The sequence below is a fragment of the Podarcis muralis genome, chromosome 5 (assembly GCF_964188315.1).
Source record: "Podarcis muralis chromosome 5, rPodMur119.hap1.1, whole genome shotgun sequence".
NCBI classification, from domain to species: domain Eukaryota; kingdom Metazoa; phylum Chordata; class Lepidosauria; order Squamata; family Lacertidae; genus Podarcis; species Podarcis muralis.
Genome location: NC_135659.1, coordinates 15151192 through 15159971, shown reverse-complemented (window position 1 = coordinate 15159971; position 8780 = coordinate 15151192).

Sequence of the window (8780 nt, the reverse complement as noted above, 5' to 3'; positions counted from 1 at the left end):
ATAAATGCAGCTTCCCCCAGTGTGACATTTTACAGCCAAGCTGAATTATGCAGCTTCGAAAGAAAGCTCTTGGTGCATCAGGGTTAGAAGCCACTTATGATGTCTCTCTTCCTGGCCTTTTACAACAAACCTTGATGTTTGAAGTCACCTCCAGCTATCATTATGAATTGCTTGATCTTCTCACAACCACTTCACACTTTGCATTTTGCATTATTACAGTAGCTAATGGAGAAGCAAGACTGATGCATGCATTTACAATCGTCATTTCTGAAGAACACTTTTTTATTTTATATTCTTTACATAATTACAAGTGCACAGAGTAAGATAAGACAAAGGAGAAGAAAAGAAAATAGTACCCATGTAGAAAACAAAACAGAACAAAAAAAAAAATTGTATACGTTACCAAAAAAAATGTTATCATAGTTAATCAGACCGTAACCTAATATGGTGTTTATAAAAACAAATTCCAAATATCATTGAATTCGTCCATGGCAAGTTTACGTTTCTATGCAACTTGTATCAGGAGTCAGCAAACTTTTTCAGCAGGGGGCTGGTCCACTGTCCCTCAGACCTTGTGGGGACCAGACTATATTTGGGGGCGGGGGAATGAACGAATTCCTATGCCCCATAAATAACCCAGAGATGCATTTTAAATAACATGCTGATTCCTGGACCATCTGCAGGCCAGATTTAGAAGGCGATTGGGCCAGATCTGGCCCCTGGGCCTTAGTTTGCCTACCCATGAACTTGTTCATGTGTAGCGAGTTTGTACATATTTTCAATCCAATCGTGGAAGGGCTCTGCATTTTAATTTTTCCAGTTCATCAATACCTGTCTGTTTGCCATAGTAAAGGCATGGAGAGTCCATTCATATTGTCCCTTCCTTAGATTCCATGTATTGGGTAAATAATTCAAAAGGCTATATTCCTCTGCAAATTCAAGAATATTCTGTACAGTTGCGTTTATCTTCCCTGTTACCTTTTGCATTTCTGAACAACACTTACATGTATCAGTGTTTGTGTGTGTGTAGAAAATTTTAGAGAATCCGAAGAGTTTTACCAACTTTAGCTAGTTATTCCTCAGCAGCGAATGGCTACACCTTCTTTTTATAGCATATTTCATGTTCGGTTGTATCACAACTGAAGCAGCTTCTCCGCAACCCCTCTCCCTTACCTGAAGGGTTTGTTGAGCTGTCTTTGCTTGCCTGCTGATAGCCAGTGAGGAATGATTTGCTTATCTGTTTTGTCAAAACTGTCTGTTCTGTGAAAGTACCACACAGACCTTTGCTCTGGGGAAGAGAAAGACTTCTGTAATTGGGGAAACGGCAAAAAAAAAAAAAAAAAAAGTTGCATGAGGGAGCACCTAATTGGCTGCAAAGCTCACAGTCCTGATTTGGAGAAGCAAGTCGGGTCTTGTGAAGGGTCTAGCAGAGAGCCGGCGAACAGCACAATCCTGCACAACTTTATTTGCAAATAAATCCCACTGAATTCAGTAGGTCCTCCTCCCAGGATGAAGGCAACAGGACGCCTGCCTTTAAGAGACAGGAAAGTTGACATTTTTCTGTCAGAAACAGCAATTATTGTTGAGAATGATGCTGAGCTAAGATGGTTGGGGGACGGAAGGGAAGAGGGGATTTTTGAAGCCACTATAAAATTATGTGCAATCAGCTGTTATCTTTTAAGGTCTCTCAAGGAACCAGCGCTGTTCAAGGTAATGATAACGGTTCTTCAACCAACTGAAGAAATGCTACCTTATTTCAGAGACCAAGGGCAGTGCATATTAGTCCTCAGGTGGTGCAATGGGTTGGTGCAACTGGCTGTTAACCAGAAGGTTGATGGCCAAAGACCAACCAGGGATGGCTGTGGGCAGGATTCCTGCACTGCAGTGGGCTTGACTTCCAACTCTACAATTGTGATTTTGATTAGCTTCCACTATCAGAAATGTCAAAAACATTCAAGTTTAAAATTAGTAACTGCATTCACATGGCAGCTTATTCCGTTTCCAAGACTCTTCCCTAATTGTTAAGTTCTGCATTACAGTGGTACCTCGGGTTACATACGCTTCAGCTTACATACGCTTCAGGTTACAGACTCTGCTAACCCAGAAATAGTACCTCGGGTTAAGAACTTTGCTTCAGGATGAGAACAGAAATCACGCGGCGGCAGCAGCAGGAGGCCCCATTAGCTAAAATGGTGCTTCAGGTTAAGAACAGTTTCAGTTAAGAATGGACCTCCGGAATGAATTAAGTACGTAACCAGAGGTACCACTGTATAGTTGAGATTTCAGATGACATAAAAGTCACTTCTGGATCTGTGGTCTAAATCACTGAGCCTCTTGAGCTGGCCGACCAGAAGGTTGGCAGTTCAAAATCCCGCCACGGGGTGAGCTCTGGTTGCTCTGTCCCAGCTCCTGCCAACCTAGCAGTCTGAAAGCATTATCATCACCACCCATAGCTTTTAATTTGTATACAGTCTTTCTAACTTACAATAATCAAGGCGGTTTACAAGCTGAAGAAACAAAGAATGTACACCTTATAACGATCCAATGCAATACAAAAATGTGATAATAAAACATAACTTTAAAATAAGCAACCTACATCAAAAAATAACATTCAACAATCATTAGAATAGTACAGAATAGGGGTCAGCAACCTGCAGCCCACGGGGCCAGTTTAACCGGCCCATGAGCAGCCCCCTGAGATTTGCAAATGTACACACTTGTGGTCCTCATGGTACCTCCCAACTAGATGTTACCAGAGTAGGATTGCTAAATCTCTTGAAGCACAGATGGTGAGAGTTCAAGGAGAATCACTGTAAAATATGGCAAAGAACAACACCTGGTGGAGCAGAGGACACAGCCTGACAACTTAGGAGTGGAGCCAGACAGACATGCGGGCAAAAAAGTGCTTGAAACCAAGCAGATAATATTCTGCCCCTTGGTTTTGGCATCAGCTGCTGACCTTGGAGAGGGAAGGCTAACAGTGTAACTCTTGTACATGTCTACTCAGCGATAAGCCTGACAGACTTCAGTGGTGATTTCACCTTAGATAGGTAAAGGTAAAGGTAAAGGGACCCCTGACCATTAGGTCCAGTCGTGGCCGACTCTGGGGTTGCGGCGCTCATGTCACTTTATTGGCTAAGGGAGCTTCTGGGTCATGTGGCCAGCATGACTAAGCCACTTCTGGTGAACCAGAGCAGCGCACGGAAACGCCGTTTACCTTCCTGCTGGAGCGGTACCTATTTATCTACATGCACTTGGACGTGCTTTCGAACTGCTAGGTTGGCAGGAGCAGGGACCGAGCAACGGGAGCTCACCCTGCCGCAGGGATTCGAACCGCCGACCTTCTGATCGGCAAGCCCTAGGCTCTTTGGTTTAACCCACAGCGCCACCCGCATCCCTTCACCTTAGATATGTGGGTACAAAATTACCGCCTAATCTCCTGAAACTTGAATTACAGACTCTGAGACCTGGAAAACCTTTGTCAGAGCAGAATCACTACAACAGCATAGTAAATGTTTCTGCCTTGCAATTTGGGGTTACTGGTTGCTTCCCCCCCCCTGAGGTTCACCATTTCTTCCCCCCTCTCTCCCCCCTTATTTTCAACCCCCACTTCCCACAGCCAGGCTGTTCCACAACTAATGGAATAGAAACCGAGAACACTGGGATACATTGGGCAGAGTATTCCAAGCCTGCGGACTGACTGTTGATGCTGAACAGATGTCACACAGCCCCTGCTACCACGCAACTTAAATGTAAATATTCCAATTACTTTACTAAGGCCATGGGGGGGGGGCCTGGCTTATTCTTGTCCTGTGGTTTCTCACATCAGGTTCCTGTTCTGTTTTAAAGCTCTTGTCAACAGCTCTCATGCACGCAACTTAATACAAAGCAGTTAAATCCAGACTTGCTCACCATGGTGACAAACACTGAGGTCACATGACCTGAGGCTAGACTAATCTAGTTCTTTGATTTCGTCCCGCAAATTCTAAGCATGTCATTGGAAGGACGGGATTATGACGCACAAGGGTCAGCTGATGAACATGATATTTATTAAGGGGTTTTCCCCCCCCTCTGCGGAAATTGCAACATGTGCTACCCACTCTTCCTCTCCCACAGCTTTGTTTATAAGGACCGCAACATCTTAGGAAGTGTTCTTCACTTTCTATGGGGCGTCAAAGCCTTGGTGTTGAGTCATTACCAGTTCTTTGGGTACATGAACTCACAAATTGTAATAGCTAAGACTGGTAGCTCAGAAGTCCATTGGTTCAACACTCACCAACAGCCACTTTCTTCTGTGGGCATCTGAGAGACAACAGGTTGACTTCTGGGAGAAACAGGCGTTGGGTGGGCTACAGGGACCTTGGGTCTGATCCAGCAGTGCTCCTTGTATGTTCTTTTTGCCCAGCCTCACACATTATAGCCCAGAATTAGTCCCACCAACTCATTTCAGGTAGATAGATGACTCCTCTGATTTTATTGTCCCTTCTTCTTGGGCCATCTGAAAACCATGATCATAGCTAGCAGCATCTACAGCATCTTATTGCTGTTGTTTCTGGGTTACACCTGATAGCTTTCTGTGGGCTGGATCAGAGATTTGGAATTTTTTTCACCTGGAGGAGCCCTACAGGTGCACTACTGCAAAGCAAATGATACCGAGTGAAGCAGGTGAAAACAGGGTGATGAAACTCAGGCAAATTTCCACTATATTTTGTGAGCACTCTAGGTTACTTCCTGCATCCTTTCCAGTTTTATACATCCAAACTGATTCTGGGTCTGCAGACATAGCCAACAGCTGCTCTTTTTTTCTCTTTAATTCATGGGTGGGCCACACATACAGTAGATGGGAAACTACTGTTAGTTCTTGAGAGGATTTACAGTACTTTTGAAAGGGTTTGTAGCTCCCTGTTTGTTTTACAATAGCAACCATAGAGCAGCTTCCCCCACTTCAGTTAGGCTGCTGAAATGAAGCCAGCCAGCCAGGAGTAGACTTTGACGAGAAAGGAGGGTGAGCTCTGTTCAGTTCTGGTTCTGGAAACAAATTCGTGGACTTAGACTGTGCTCAACAAGGGCATTCTGATCTTTCATCTTCACTCCTGGCTCTGGTTGGGGTTCAAGTCAAAACTGAAAAACAAAGTAGATTCAAGAAGAAGCCTGCTCACCGGAGTGTTAGTATTCAAACATTTTTCAAAGGAGCAAACGGAACAAATATACCGTATTTTTCGCTCTATAAGACGCACCAGACCACAAGACACACCTAGTTTTTGGAGGAGGAAAACAAGAAAAAAAATATTCTGAATCTCAGAAGCCAGAACAGCAGGAGGGATCGCTGCACAGTAAAAGCAGCAATCCTTCTTGCTGTTCTGGCTTCTGGGATAGCTGCGCAGCCTGCATTCACTCCATAAGACGCACACGCATTTCCCCTTACTTTTTAGGAGGGGAAAAGTGAGTCTTAAAGAGCAAAAAATAGGGTACTTGGGAATTCTTTATGGCACCTCACATTTAGGCAAAGTGACAAGGCTTCATGACAACTCATTATGTGCTTTACATATCAGAAAACCAACCTCGATGCAACTTCGTGTGAATGTCAATAATATTGCACAATTGCAGGTTGTTGGGTTTTTTACATAAATAACAGCCAGAGGGAAGCCTAAACAATCTCTGACCTTGTGGGGTAGCTTGTTCTCTCCCTGCTGCAGTCCTGACAACTGGAAATAAAGAATGTCAAGCCAAAGGTACAGATGAATTAGTGTCCCAATATCTGACCCCAGAGAGACTCCAGGAGTGGGCAGGGACAAGGAACCAGAACTAAGAAAGTCCCAGTTGAAGACAAAGTGCAAGAAACCCTCTCAGAATGTCACCACAGCGCCCCTGTTAAAACCACTCTGGCAAGTAGCCATATCTTCAGTAACCACCCTAGCTGGAACTTTTTCCAAGTCAGCTCTGAGGGCCTTCTGGTGGTTCCATCTCTGTCATTAGTGAAGCTACAGGAAACCAGGCAGAAGGCCTTCTTGGTAGTGGTGCCCTCCCATCAGATGTCAAGGAAATAAACAACTATCTGACTTTTTAGAAGACATCTGACAGCAGCCCTGTATAGGGAAGATTTTAATGTCTGATGTTTTATTGTGTTTTTAATATTTTATTGGGAGCTGCCCAGAGTGGCTGGGGAAACCCAGTCAGATGGGTGGCATATACCAGTAAATAATAAAATTCTTCTTATAATTCTTGCAGGGGCAGGATTGAACCTCCTAAAAATTACAGCCAGGGAAGGAAGATTGCTTACGTGGCGAGTTCCCCCCTCCCACCAGATAAATAAAGACACGAGACACCATAGTTAAGGTTAATGGGCTAAAATTGGCCACAACTTTATTGGTTACAGGTGATGAGCGGTATTGGCTTAGGCATTGGTCCTAATCAACTATCCGGCTTCAGACTGTCTGCCTGAGAGGCCGGGAAGGGTTAACACCAGCAGGGGGAGCCCTGCTGATGCACATCAACTAGGCACTCCCCCAGCGGGAGCTCCTCTGTTGCACTTGCCTTAAGTTCAGCAAGCCACACCCCCTGAGCCAGCCGATTGGCTGGCCAGGGGATGACGCGGCAGAGGATTCCCCTGTTCGCGCGGGGCTGGGAGCCAGCCTCCGCGTGAGTGTTGGGGGCGGGAAGCCTGCAACACCACCTCCTCCCTAAGGTCGGAAGTGGCTTTGCCTGTCCAGTTGCACTCTCCAGACACATCTGGCCCACGCCCCAACTGACCACTCCTCCGTAAGGCTTAGGAGAAAATGGAAAACTCTTTTTCCAAGCCTAGTTGCTGGCGCAGAGAGTGAGCATACATAAGGGTGACATTTATGCAAATATGTATGGTTGTAGTGCATGGTTTCTTCAGTTTGCAACTAAGCCCACAGGTCCCAAAAGTTTGGTGCCTCATGTCACAGAGGCAAGTGGGAACTCCAGTGGTATTTCCCAGATGCCAAACTAACCCAGGAGCAGTCAGATGTGGTGAGACCTTACATGCCACAGCAAAATTGGAAGTGAACCAAGGCCAGAACTGTGTTCTCTGAGTTGCCTCACTTTAGCCTCATCTGGAATGCACGCCACAACATTCAACGTCATTTCCAAACTCCAACAGTGAATCAGTCACATAGTTACACTTCGTTTTCTAATGTTCGATGCAACTTCTATGATTTATGGTCTTTCCTACTCCCTAGCGTGAGAAAGGCCTAAATTCTACCTGCTGAATCAACAGATAAAGAGATCTGGCTATTATGCAACGTAACAAATAAAACTATAAAGTGCAAGGGAATGACTTTTAAGAGCTTTAGGAAATGTCTGCTTGCGTCTACCGTGAGTAAGCAAGAGGGAAAACTTGTTTACGTAACCCAGGTCAGATCTAAAACTCTCTTTTCCCGGATGAACCAACAGCCACCAAGCACTGCCTATGGAATTTGACATTTATGCTGCCGTATCCATCTGTTAACCGTGATGTACAATTGCTACATATTTATATACTGTGTAGATTGAGAGCATTTTTAATGACGAAATAAAAATGCTATCACCTGGTAAAAATTTATTAACTACGTATTCACCCAATGAGCACTATCAAGAACTGTACTCAAGGGAAAACACAGCACTTGACAGCCTCCAGACTGCCTGTCTTGGAAGAGCAGAAAGTGCCTTCTTCCCTTGATGCGTCGAAGAATGACATCAACTTGCAGGCATGTGAGAAAACCCCAGGACAGGATGGAATCCCAACAGAAGTGCTGAAAGTCAGCCTCAACTCCCTCATAACGTTGTCAGTTTGCATTTATTAGTGCAGAAAGTGTTGATCTGATGTGTAGAGATCTTTCCTATTCTAATTAATTCAAGAGGGATCTGGAAGCTTCTCTGTGTGAAAGAAACAAGCAGAAGGTTCATGATGTTTGGGTTATTCATTCAGAGAAGCCAAGTACAGCTGGCTTAAACTGGTTCTGTCATCTTTTCTGTCAAGGTCATACTGACTATAATAACAAGGCCAGAAGGAGCCTGGGTTTCCCTTTCCCTTCCTCTTTTCCTTCTGGTGTGGTGTTCTGTATACAGTACGCTTAGTGTTAAGGTTTAGTCTTAATATAAGTTATTGTAAGTTTAAGTTAAATCAGCTGCAACTGGATTTCTTAGGGACAGGGCCAAGCCTGGATGCATTGGATTTGTGACCATGATGCTCATTTGCCTTCAGTAGCAGTAAAGCTCTGCTGGATGGAATATAATTGCCTCTGGTCTATTTTTTGGGAATCCTGCAATGTGTTTAAGTTGTTACTCTGCTAACTCTACATTGGAATCTACTCTGGATCAATACTGAGTAGAATTCAATGACAGACGTACACCCACAGCCTCCTCTTGCAGTTTGGGGAACAAGACATGTGCAACTCCACTATTGTGACTCTCTGCAAGAAGGGGTCTGATTGAGAGGTAAAGAGCCGGTTTTCTCTGGGGGGAAGCAGTGGAACAACTGGAAAAGTGGATGAGCCCATAGTCACAAGGGAACCTAGTTTAGTTTGCATCAGCTCACGTGTAATATAAAGCCACCAGAAGGAAAGGCAGTGAGGCAATACCTCTGGGAAGATGAGAAGGGACCAAGACAGACGTAGCCAAAGCCATCTCTTGATTTGTAGACCACAGGCGAAACAAACCACAAATTTGAGAGAAATGAAAGTATTATATTGAAGTTCATATTTTATTGTTTTAAGTACCCAGTAACAAGACAATAACAAATATTTTCATATTACAACACAGATCCAGAGGAGATTCTC